Raw genomic sequence first — 8,844 nt, 5'->3', positions numbered from 1 at the left:
GTTGCACACAAAAAAAAATGAATTGTACGTAAAGATTTTAATATTAGAAACCTCAGATCATAAGAAAAATAAGATTTGAACAAAAAAAAAGATATGTATTGATTAATCAACTTTTGCAAATTTATGTTAAACTGCAATATTTTATTGTTTATATTTTTAACTTAATACTTGTGCAAGGTCGCGAGAGTTCGAGTGGGAATACATTAGAGCAAGTCGAATAAAGTATTATTTACATATACATACATATATGTATTTTAAAAGTTTCAAGAGAGGAACTTCTCATTGGGAATGTCCTTATAACACGACGAAAAGTGGTTGGAATTGATTGGAGGCAGAGGCCGCTCTACTTGGCATGATGAAATTATGTAAAGAGGAGGAAAGTAGGACAAGATACACACCTCTCACTCTATTCATATAACAAATGAATAAACTATAAATCTCTTTGGGAAATTGGGCCATTCATCCAACAACAAAACCCATTAATTGCCACTTAACAATAGCTCTGTTACATAACTAATCATTTCCATCTCTGGATTAGACTTTTTAACAGTTTTAAAATAATCGGTTTTACACGATTCATTTCGTCACCATCGCCACTTCCTCTTTCAAACCAATAGAATAGTAGAAAGTGGTTATTCGAAGATATTTCAATATCTGAGAGCTAACGTTCTAATGAAATAATAAACAATGGTTATCTCCAACAAAACACCAAAATATTAAATTTAGCGTGATTTAATCTCCAACAAGACATCAAATTTGACACCATCCTACCAAATTTGGTGTAATATAAATAGTGTTACACCAAATTTGGTGTAACACAATTCATCACACCAAATCTTTAAATACATATTTTAATATGTTTCATTTAAAAATATAAATATATTGTATTATTTTTGTTTTAAATTTATTTTCACATTTGGTGTGATAATATTCATCACACAAAATTTCTAAAATACATTTTAATATGTTTTATTTAATAATATAGATCAATTACTATCAAATTTGTAATTAAACATAAATAATAGTATATTATTTGTATTTTTAAGTTATTTTCATATAATTAAAATTATTATTTTTATTTTATTATTATATTCAAAATAAATTAATAAATAACTATTATTATTTATCACTTATAAATAATTAAAATATAAATATAATCCAGATAAGGATGAAGGTGTCCGGGGTTTAAGGACATCACTAATTTCAACACAACGATGCTTGGTAAACAGTTATGGCGTCTAATAGAGAAACCAAACACATTATTCTCTCGAGTTTTCAAATGTCGGTATTACAAGAATGCTTCACCTCTGAAACCGATTCGTTCATATTCTCTGTCATATGGCTCGCGGAGTATCGTCTATGCTAGATCTCTGGTAAGCAAAGGACTAATCAAAAGGGTGGGATCAGGTTCTTCCATATCTGTATGAAATGATCCATGGCTCCCAACCATCGCCTAAGACCAGCAAATAAAAATCAATACAATTTATACCCGGATCTTACAGTGGAGTCTCTCATTGACTCTACCTCACGTACTTGGAACTTACAGACAATTCGGTTATTGGTGGATCCACAGGATGCGAAACTTATAGAAAGTTTACCACTGAGCAGGATTCAGAGGGTAGACAGAGATGGGTGGCACTTCACAAAAAATGGGAAATACACGGTCAAATCGGGTTATCAGGTAGAACAGATTTATCTAGATAGGGAGAGACCACCATTGATGATTGGCCCCACAGTGAATGTTCTGAAGGCGTTCTGTTGGAAGATAAGGTGTCCACCAAAGTTAAAACATTTTCTATGGCAATTGGTGACATGATGTATAGCAGTAAGGAAGAATTTACAAGCAAGGGGGATTCAAGGGGATCTTTGTTGTGCAATATGTGGAGCCCATGAGGAATGAATAAACCATGTGTTTTTTGAATGTCCTCCGGCACTCCAGGTCTGGGCTCTCTCGAAGATACCATCAAATCCAGATATTTTCCCAACAAGTTCTCTCTTCACAAACATGAATCATCTATTTTTGGAGAGTTTTTCCGCAGCTGAAAGATCATCAGTTTGCATGGATACTATGGTACATCTGGAAAGCTAGGAATAATAAAGTCTTCAGTAATTTGGATATGGATCCCATGGATACATTTAAATTAGCGGAAACAGAATCAACACTGTGGGCTGAAGCACAAATATTGAATGAACAGAAGATAATACCACAACAAGTGGATACGACATTGCCGTCAATTCCAGGAAGATGGTGTTTCACAGATGGTTCATAGAAAGAGGGGGATATTTTTAGAGGACAAGGTTGGCTCAGCACCTTAGAAGGATTTGAGGGATTGTTGGGAGCAAGGAATGTGAGGGCTAGTATCTCTCCTCTTCATGCGGAGATGGAAGCGCTTCTTTGGGCAATGGAATGTATGAGGAATTTACGTCAGTTTTAGGCTACGTTTGCAACGGATTGTTCTCAATTGGTGAAGATGGTTTCGGAACCAGATGAATGGCCAGCTTTTGCAAATTACTTGGAGGATGTCAAGACCCTAAAAGAGAGCTTCACCAGATCAGAGATCATCTATATACCAAGGACGCAAAATACAATGGCGGATAGACTAGCACGCATTGCCAGAAAGCAACCGTCTTTTGTCGTTCACATGGATGCAGATCACCCGGTTTGGTTTACAGAGTCAGTATGAATCTGTAATAGTTGACGACAAAAAAAAATATAATCTAGATATAACAAAATTATTATTTATCAATTACAAATAATAGAAATATAAAAGTTTTAAAACTGAAAACATCAAATAATATATAATGTTGTTTTTGGTGTAAGATTTGATGTTATTGTTGGAGATGACAAAAACAAATTGACACAAAAACATCAAATTTGGTGTAATTTCAACACCAAATTTGGTGTCATTGTTGGAGATACCCCAAAACAATATATCTTATAAACTTTATGTGTGTATATACCACTGCAAATAATTATTTCCATACTCTTTAAAAGAAATATAAACCACGGGTTACAATGTATTTATAATCTAATGATTTTAGTGAGAAATTTTGCATATAATTAAAGAAAATATATATATATATATATATATATATATATATGATGTGTAAATTTTATAATGATTTTCTAAGTATCAAAATTATGACGTTTATTCTTGTCGCAAATAATAAAAAAGGTTATGTGCTCTATTTTTCATTTTCAAAATATTATGATTATATATATATATATACATATATATAAAGATTATATAAATATCAATAAAATGTGGACTCAACGTTCATTCTTTTCCTTCCTTTTACTTTGATAAGCATGCTAAGTAGTAGACCATACATAAACAGTGTTGCTTTTTTAATGGGGATGAGAATGGAACTCTTTAGAAATCAGCTATAGATGTCCGACCCTAATTAGTATTTGTAGAGATATGTAATGTGTGGGGATGAATAAAGGCAATAGTGTCAAGGTTTAGTTAGTCAAAACTTATTTGCTGCAAAGTCCATAAGAGTTGGCCATCACCTTGGAAAAAAAAAACAATCGATCTCTTTCCATATTTATCTTCGCATCTTCTGTCATCAGTTGAAATCCATTGCAATCATAATATGTGATAGATATATTTATATTGAGGATGATACGTTTCATTGCCAATTTATTTTTGTAAGATTCTTAGCTTGTATTCCAATTTTTTTTACCATGCTGCTAAACTACATGCATTTATATATATATACATATATATATATATATATATTAATTTAGTATATGAGTCAATATCATGTAGTTGTTGTAAAGTCGTATTCTGGTGGAACATGTGGTAAAAAATTTATAAGTTAGACGACGAGTTTTATGGCATGCAAACAATATTAATGTAGTTAATGTAATTCTTAACAGGGATGTATTTATTTAAGTCAAGAAAAAAAATCCCCAATTACTTGATATGAAAATATAACAAAAGAAAAGGAGACTGTTTATGTATGTGGTGTTGAAGTTGCATTATAGGTTTAGGAAGTAGCCAGATAGGAAGCTGCAAATTATTGATCTCGTGAGAATATTATGTACAAGTGATGGGAGATAAATGTTCACTCTCTTTCAAAGTAGAGCCCAAAAGTCACAATATGACAAAACTTTTGTGGCATAAAGAATTGAGAACGACCCATGTTATGGAGGGAATTTTTTTTTTTTTTTCTGCCAAGTTTTTTTTTTATTAATACAGGAAAACTGAGCCTAACAACAAAAAACAGGCCAAAGCCCAAAAGACTATTACACTTAAAGCCCATCACGTGAGGGCATACCCAGACCAACTAAACGGACCTACAGCCCAAACCGAAACTACCCCACTACGCGGACCGGACGCATCCTTGCTGACCCACGCGTCAAGGAGGCTGGACATGCGTTAAGATCTCATCATCCGCGCGACACGCGTCACCTATGCTTCGACTTGACCATCGCCGCATCGGAGCACCGCCGGAGCACCACCACCATACACCTCAATTCGTCGGAGCTCAAGTACCGAGAGCCTCCACCAAAACCAAACTTTCCTTCAACGCTTAACCATTCTGCGGAGAGCTTCATCGAACTCTTCGAGATCTCATCCGCCAGAAGGAAACCGCGAACCACTGAAACCGCACCAACAAGATCCACAACTCAACTTCACACACCACAAACTAGTAGCCACAACCCACAAGACAACGGGTCTCATAACCAACAGGGCATAGCTTTGAAAGCTTCCACCCTCCGGAGCCAAGAGCCGGCGAAGACGGAGCTGAGTAAGTCTCCTTTTCTCGGGAACTGAAGCCGGCATCGGTGGATCTGAGAAAACCTCCACCTCCCGGAGAAAAGCCGGCGACGACGGAACTAGAGTAGCTTCCATCTCCCGGAATCAACACCACGAAACTACGAACCAAATTACTCACACCAGCACCTAACCCGACCGCATCTTTCCTCCAAACGCTAAGCCACCGTTGAAAGGTGGAATCAGATCCAGAGCTCAGACAAGACGATCATTGAGGGGCGGTGAAGAAAAAAGAAAATAAAGGAGCTTGATGGAAGAAGACGGGCTCCGGCGACGGCACGGACGCTCACGCGCCGTCCGAACACCGAACCTTCAAACAAGATCTACTTTCTCTCTTTTCTCTCTCTCTCGCGCCGTGTTTCTCTGATTTGGAGAGAATCATTTTTCTCTCCATCTTTTTTTTCTACTATTTAATATATGTTAAATAATAAACATATAATTGAAATTGACAAATTGATTGGTTTTATAAGTTAGGTTTTACAAAAAAAATCTTTTTTTGTTATGCATTTTCTATATTCAAATATCAAAAACAGAAAATCCAAATAATTTGTTTACAAGAAAAAAAGAAAAAGAAGAATTAAACTAACTAATCTTTGATTAGCATACATATATATAGGCTAAATATATATCACACTCATCTGCTAAATTTGAACACATAGTAGAGTAGAAGTGATCCACATTTCTACCTGTCAAATTGATGTTTTGTAGATTGATTATGGATTGGTAGGTGGACATGGATAAATCATATGAGAGGATCGAAGATTTTGGACTAGTGGAGCTAAAGTGTGTAACAAAGCTTGTCAACGTGTCATGCAGAAATAGATGAACTCTTTTGGACTGTATATATATCATTTCTACGCGATTTAATATTACACTAGATTTATTTTGAGATATAAGATGATTGAAAATCCTCTCGATTAGTCTTCATTTAGCTAAGAATTAGAAGAATAACAACTTTCTATTTGTACGCTTATCCATTTAATCATTTGTACTAAGAGCATCTCCAACCCCACTCTATTTTTCACTCTAAAATAGAGTTTAGAGTAAAAAATGTTCCAATAGTACTCTATTTCTCACTCTATAATAAAGTGAAAAATAGGTTTACTCCAAAAATAGAGTAATTTGTTTTTTTTTGTTCATCATTCTATTTTCTACTCTAAAATAGAGTACTATTGGAACAAACTCAAACTGCCATTTGAGATGGTCTAATACAATAGCAAAACCAATATCCGATTTTTAATCACGTGAAACTATATTCTTTTATAAAAGTTTTAAGTATAAAAGAAACTATTTTAAAAGGAGCGAATATTATAAAGACTACAACTTTTTTGCAGATAGAAAATAAAGAAAAAACGAAAACTTTAGTGTATAAAATTGTGACAAACGAGAGGAGAAAGTTTTACAAAAAAAAAACGAGAGGAGAAAGGAGTGTACTTTTGCATTGGGTTCCATTATTTATCATAGAGTCGGCCTTCTTCTGGCTGCTTGTGGCCTTGTGGGCCTTTCTAATTGCACCGACCTTTTTACTTCCATTGCATCTATCTGTGTTTTTTCGATTTAACATTTTAATCATATGTTAAAAATGTTGCATTAGAACTTAAACTATTGTCACAATAGTGATCAGTGGTATATTATTTATTTATGTTTAAAAAAATACGATTCTCATTTTCTACACACACTAATTTAAGAAATTACTAGAAATACTATAAATTAGCTATCACTTTTCAAAAATACATGCAATCAAAAATACTTTTAACATTTGGGTTTAAAGTTTAGTGATTATTATTTAGGATTTAGCATTTAAAGGGTGAGATTAAATTTATAAATTTCTATTGATGTTTTATAATTAAACATTTATAAATGTTAATTAGTTAGAGTCTTTTTCATCACAAAGATATTTATGAAAATAGTTATTTTGAAGGTAATTTGGAAAATGATATCAATTTTGTGGTAAAATTGAAATTATTATTTTTATTTTATTTTCAACTAGTAGGATGTTATAAATTAATCTATTCTTATAGTTTAATCAACCGTCAAAAAATATATTAACCATACTACTGTTTCTTAATTTTTATCCCTATTCAGGAGTTCTACTGACCTGAGAACTATGTGATCACAAAGAAAAGATCCCATAGTCGAGTAATACTGAAAACGAAGAAAAGTTTTAAACCTACTTTTATTCCTGATTTAAAGAGATTATTACGAAGAACTAAATTATTTGATTACACATCTATTTTCATTTCATCTATTTAACAAACGTAGTACGTTGTCTTTCCAGACATAACATATTTCGTATATTTCTATCAAAATTTTGACATATGAAAATTAATAAATCATTTTATTTTAAAATAATATAAATGAACTAAACAATTATAATCACTAAACCATAAACTCAAGTGTTAAGGTATTTGAAAAGTGGTAACTAACTTATGGTATTTCTAGCAATTTCACAAATAAAATAAGAAATGTAAATAGAATATTTATCTTATAAATGCATATAATACATATCAAATGGTTAAAATGAATTAAAAAATGATGAATTTGTGAAAATGCAATAAATATAAGAAAGTAAAAGTTCTATATATAACGAGTTATAAACTAATGCTTCTATATAAAATAATAATAATCAGAAAACAGATATATGAAGTATTAGTCTCAAATAATCTGAACAAATAATAATATCTACCTATACACATAAGTTTGAAGAAGAAACTTAATATTGTTTTTTTTTTTTTTAGATTGTCTTTAACTTTGGTTACTAGATTTTGATCCGCGCTTAGAAAGCGCGGATTTTGTTTGTTTCTCATTTATTAATCGAAAACTGATTTTACAAAATACTATTATTTTTGTTTCGAACCATAACAATTGAGTTTTTAGGTTTTTTCTCTTTAAAATATGGTATTTGTTCGAAATATGGTAGTTTTTCTATAATAATGTTTGAGTTTTAAGATTTGTTTTCATATCCGACTTAGATTCATGGTTGAACCTATAGACCCGATACATTGTATGTAATCCGGTTCAGATTTAATAAAAATTAGATAATTAAAAATCCAATATAACCAGGTAAAAAACCCAAAAACTCACTATTAGTCTGCGATCTGATACCATTGATCCGATAAAACACAAAGTATCTGATAGTATTTAAAAAAAAATTGATTAAATTACTCATAATTTTTAATATTACATAAATTAGTGATTCCTTAGAATTTGATGAAATTTTATTATGTTATCCAAATAAAAAATGATAATATAAAAAATCTTATTGATATGAAATATTAGTTTATTTTCGTTATTAATAACCTATTATATGTTTGTGTCTTTATTATAGATTTAAAATTTGATTTTAAGATAGTTTTTAAAATATTGTTGAACACTCGTAATTGTCATATCAATATTATGTATACAATAACATTATACATGGAAAAATGATATTCAAATATGTATATGATATATGGTATATGATATATGATTTTGGTTTGTATTGAAAATCTGTATAATATTCAAATGATCTATTTTGAATATTGATATTTATATTTAAGAAAATAATATAATATTTTCATGTTCGTTAATTTATTTATAGTTTATAATATATTTATACTTATATTAAATTTAAAGTTAGTATATCTTTTATATATATATATATATATACTCATTATTTATAGATCCATTTAGGTGTATATGTAGGCCCAAAACCAAAAGACTTAAATGCCGTTAATGAATTTTATTAATTTCTTGTAAAAGTAAGGGTGTTTTTGAGAAAAATACAATTTTCATTAAGGATATAATTTGAGAATGATCATGTTTTAATGGTATTAATATGAGTCTAGAGTCTTTTTGTAATTTTTGTAGTTCTTTTTAAGTGTAACCTGTTGTTTAGGTTTAAGTCACCCCTTGTTTGGGTTCATGTCTCCTTGTTATGGGTTCTAGGATCTCACCCTTGTATGTTCTACAAGTTTTATTAATCAAAATCAGATGGAAAAGAAAAGTTTGAAGAAGAAACAACACATATGTACGCGTGCTTCATATACATATAGCCTATATGATATAGGACGACAAGTTA

Source organism: Brassica napus, chromosome A2 (assembly GCF_020379485.1).
Source record: "Brassica napus cultivar Da-Ae chromosome A2, Da-Ae, whole genome shotgun sequence".
Classification (NCBI taxonomy): domain Eukaryota; kingdom Viridiplantae; phylum Streptophyta; class Magnoliopsida; order Brassicales; family Brassicaceae; genus Brassica; species Brassica napus.
This window is presented reverse-complemented; position numbering follows the sequence as displayed.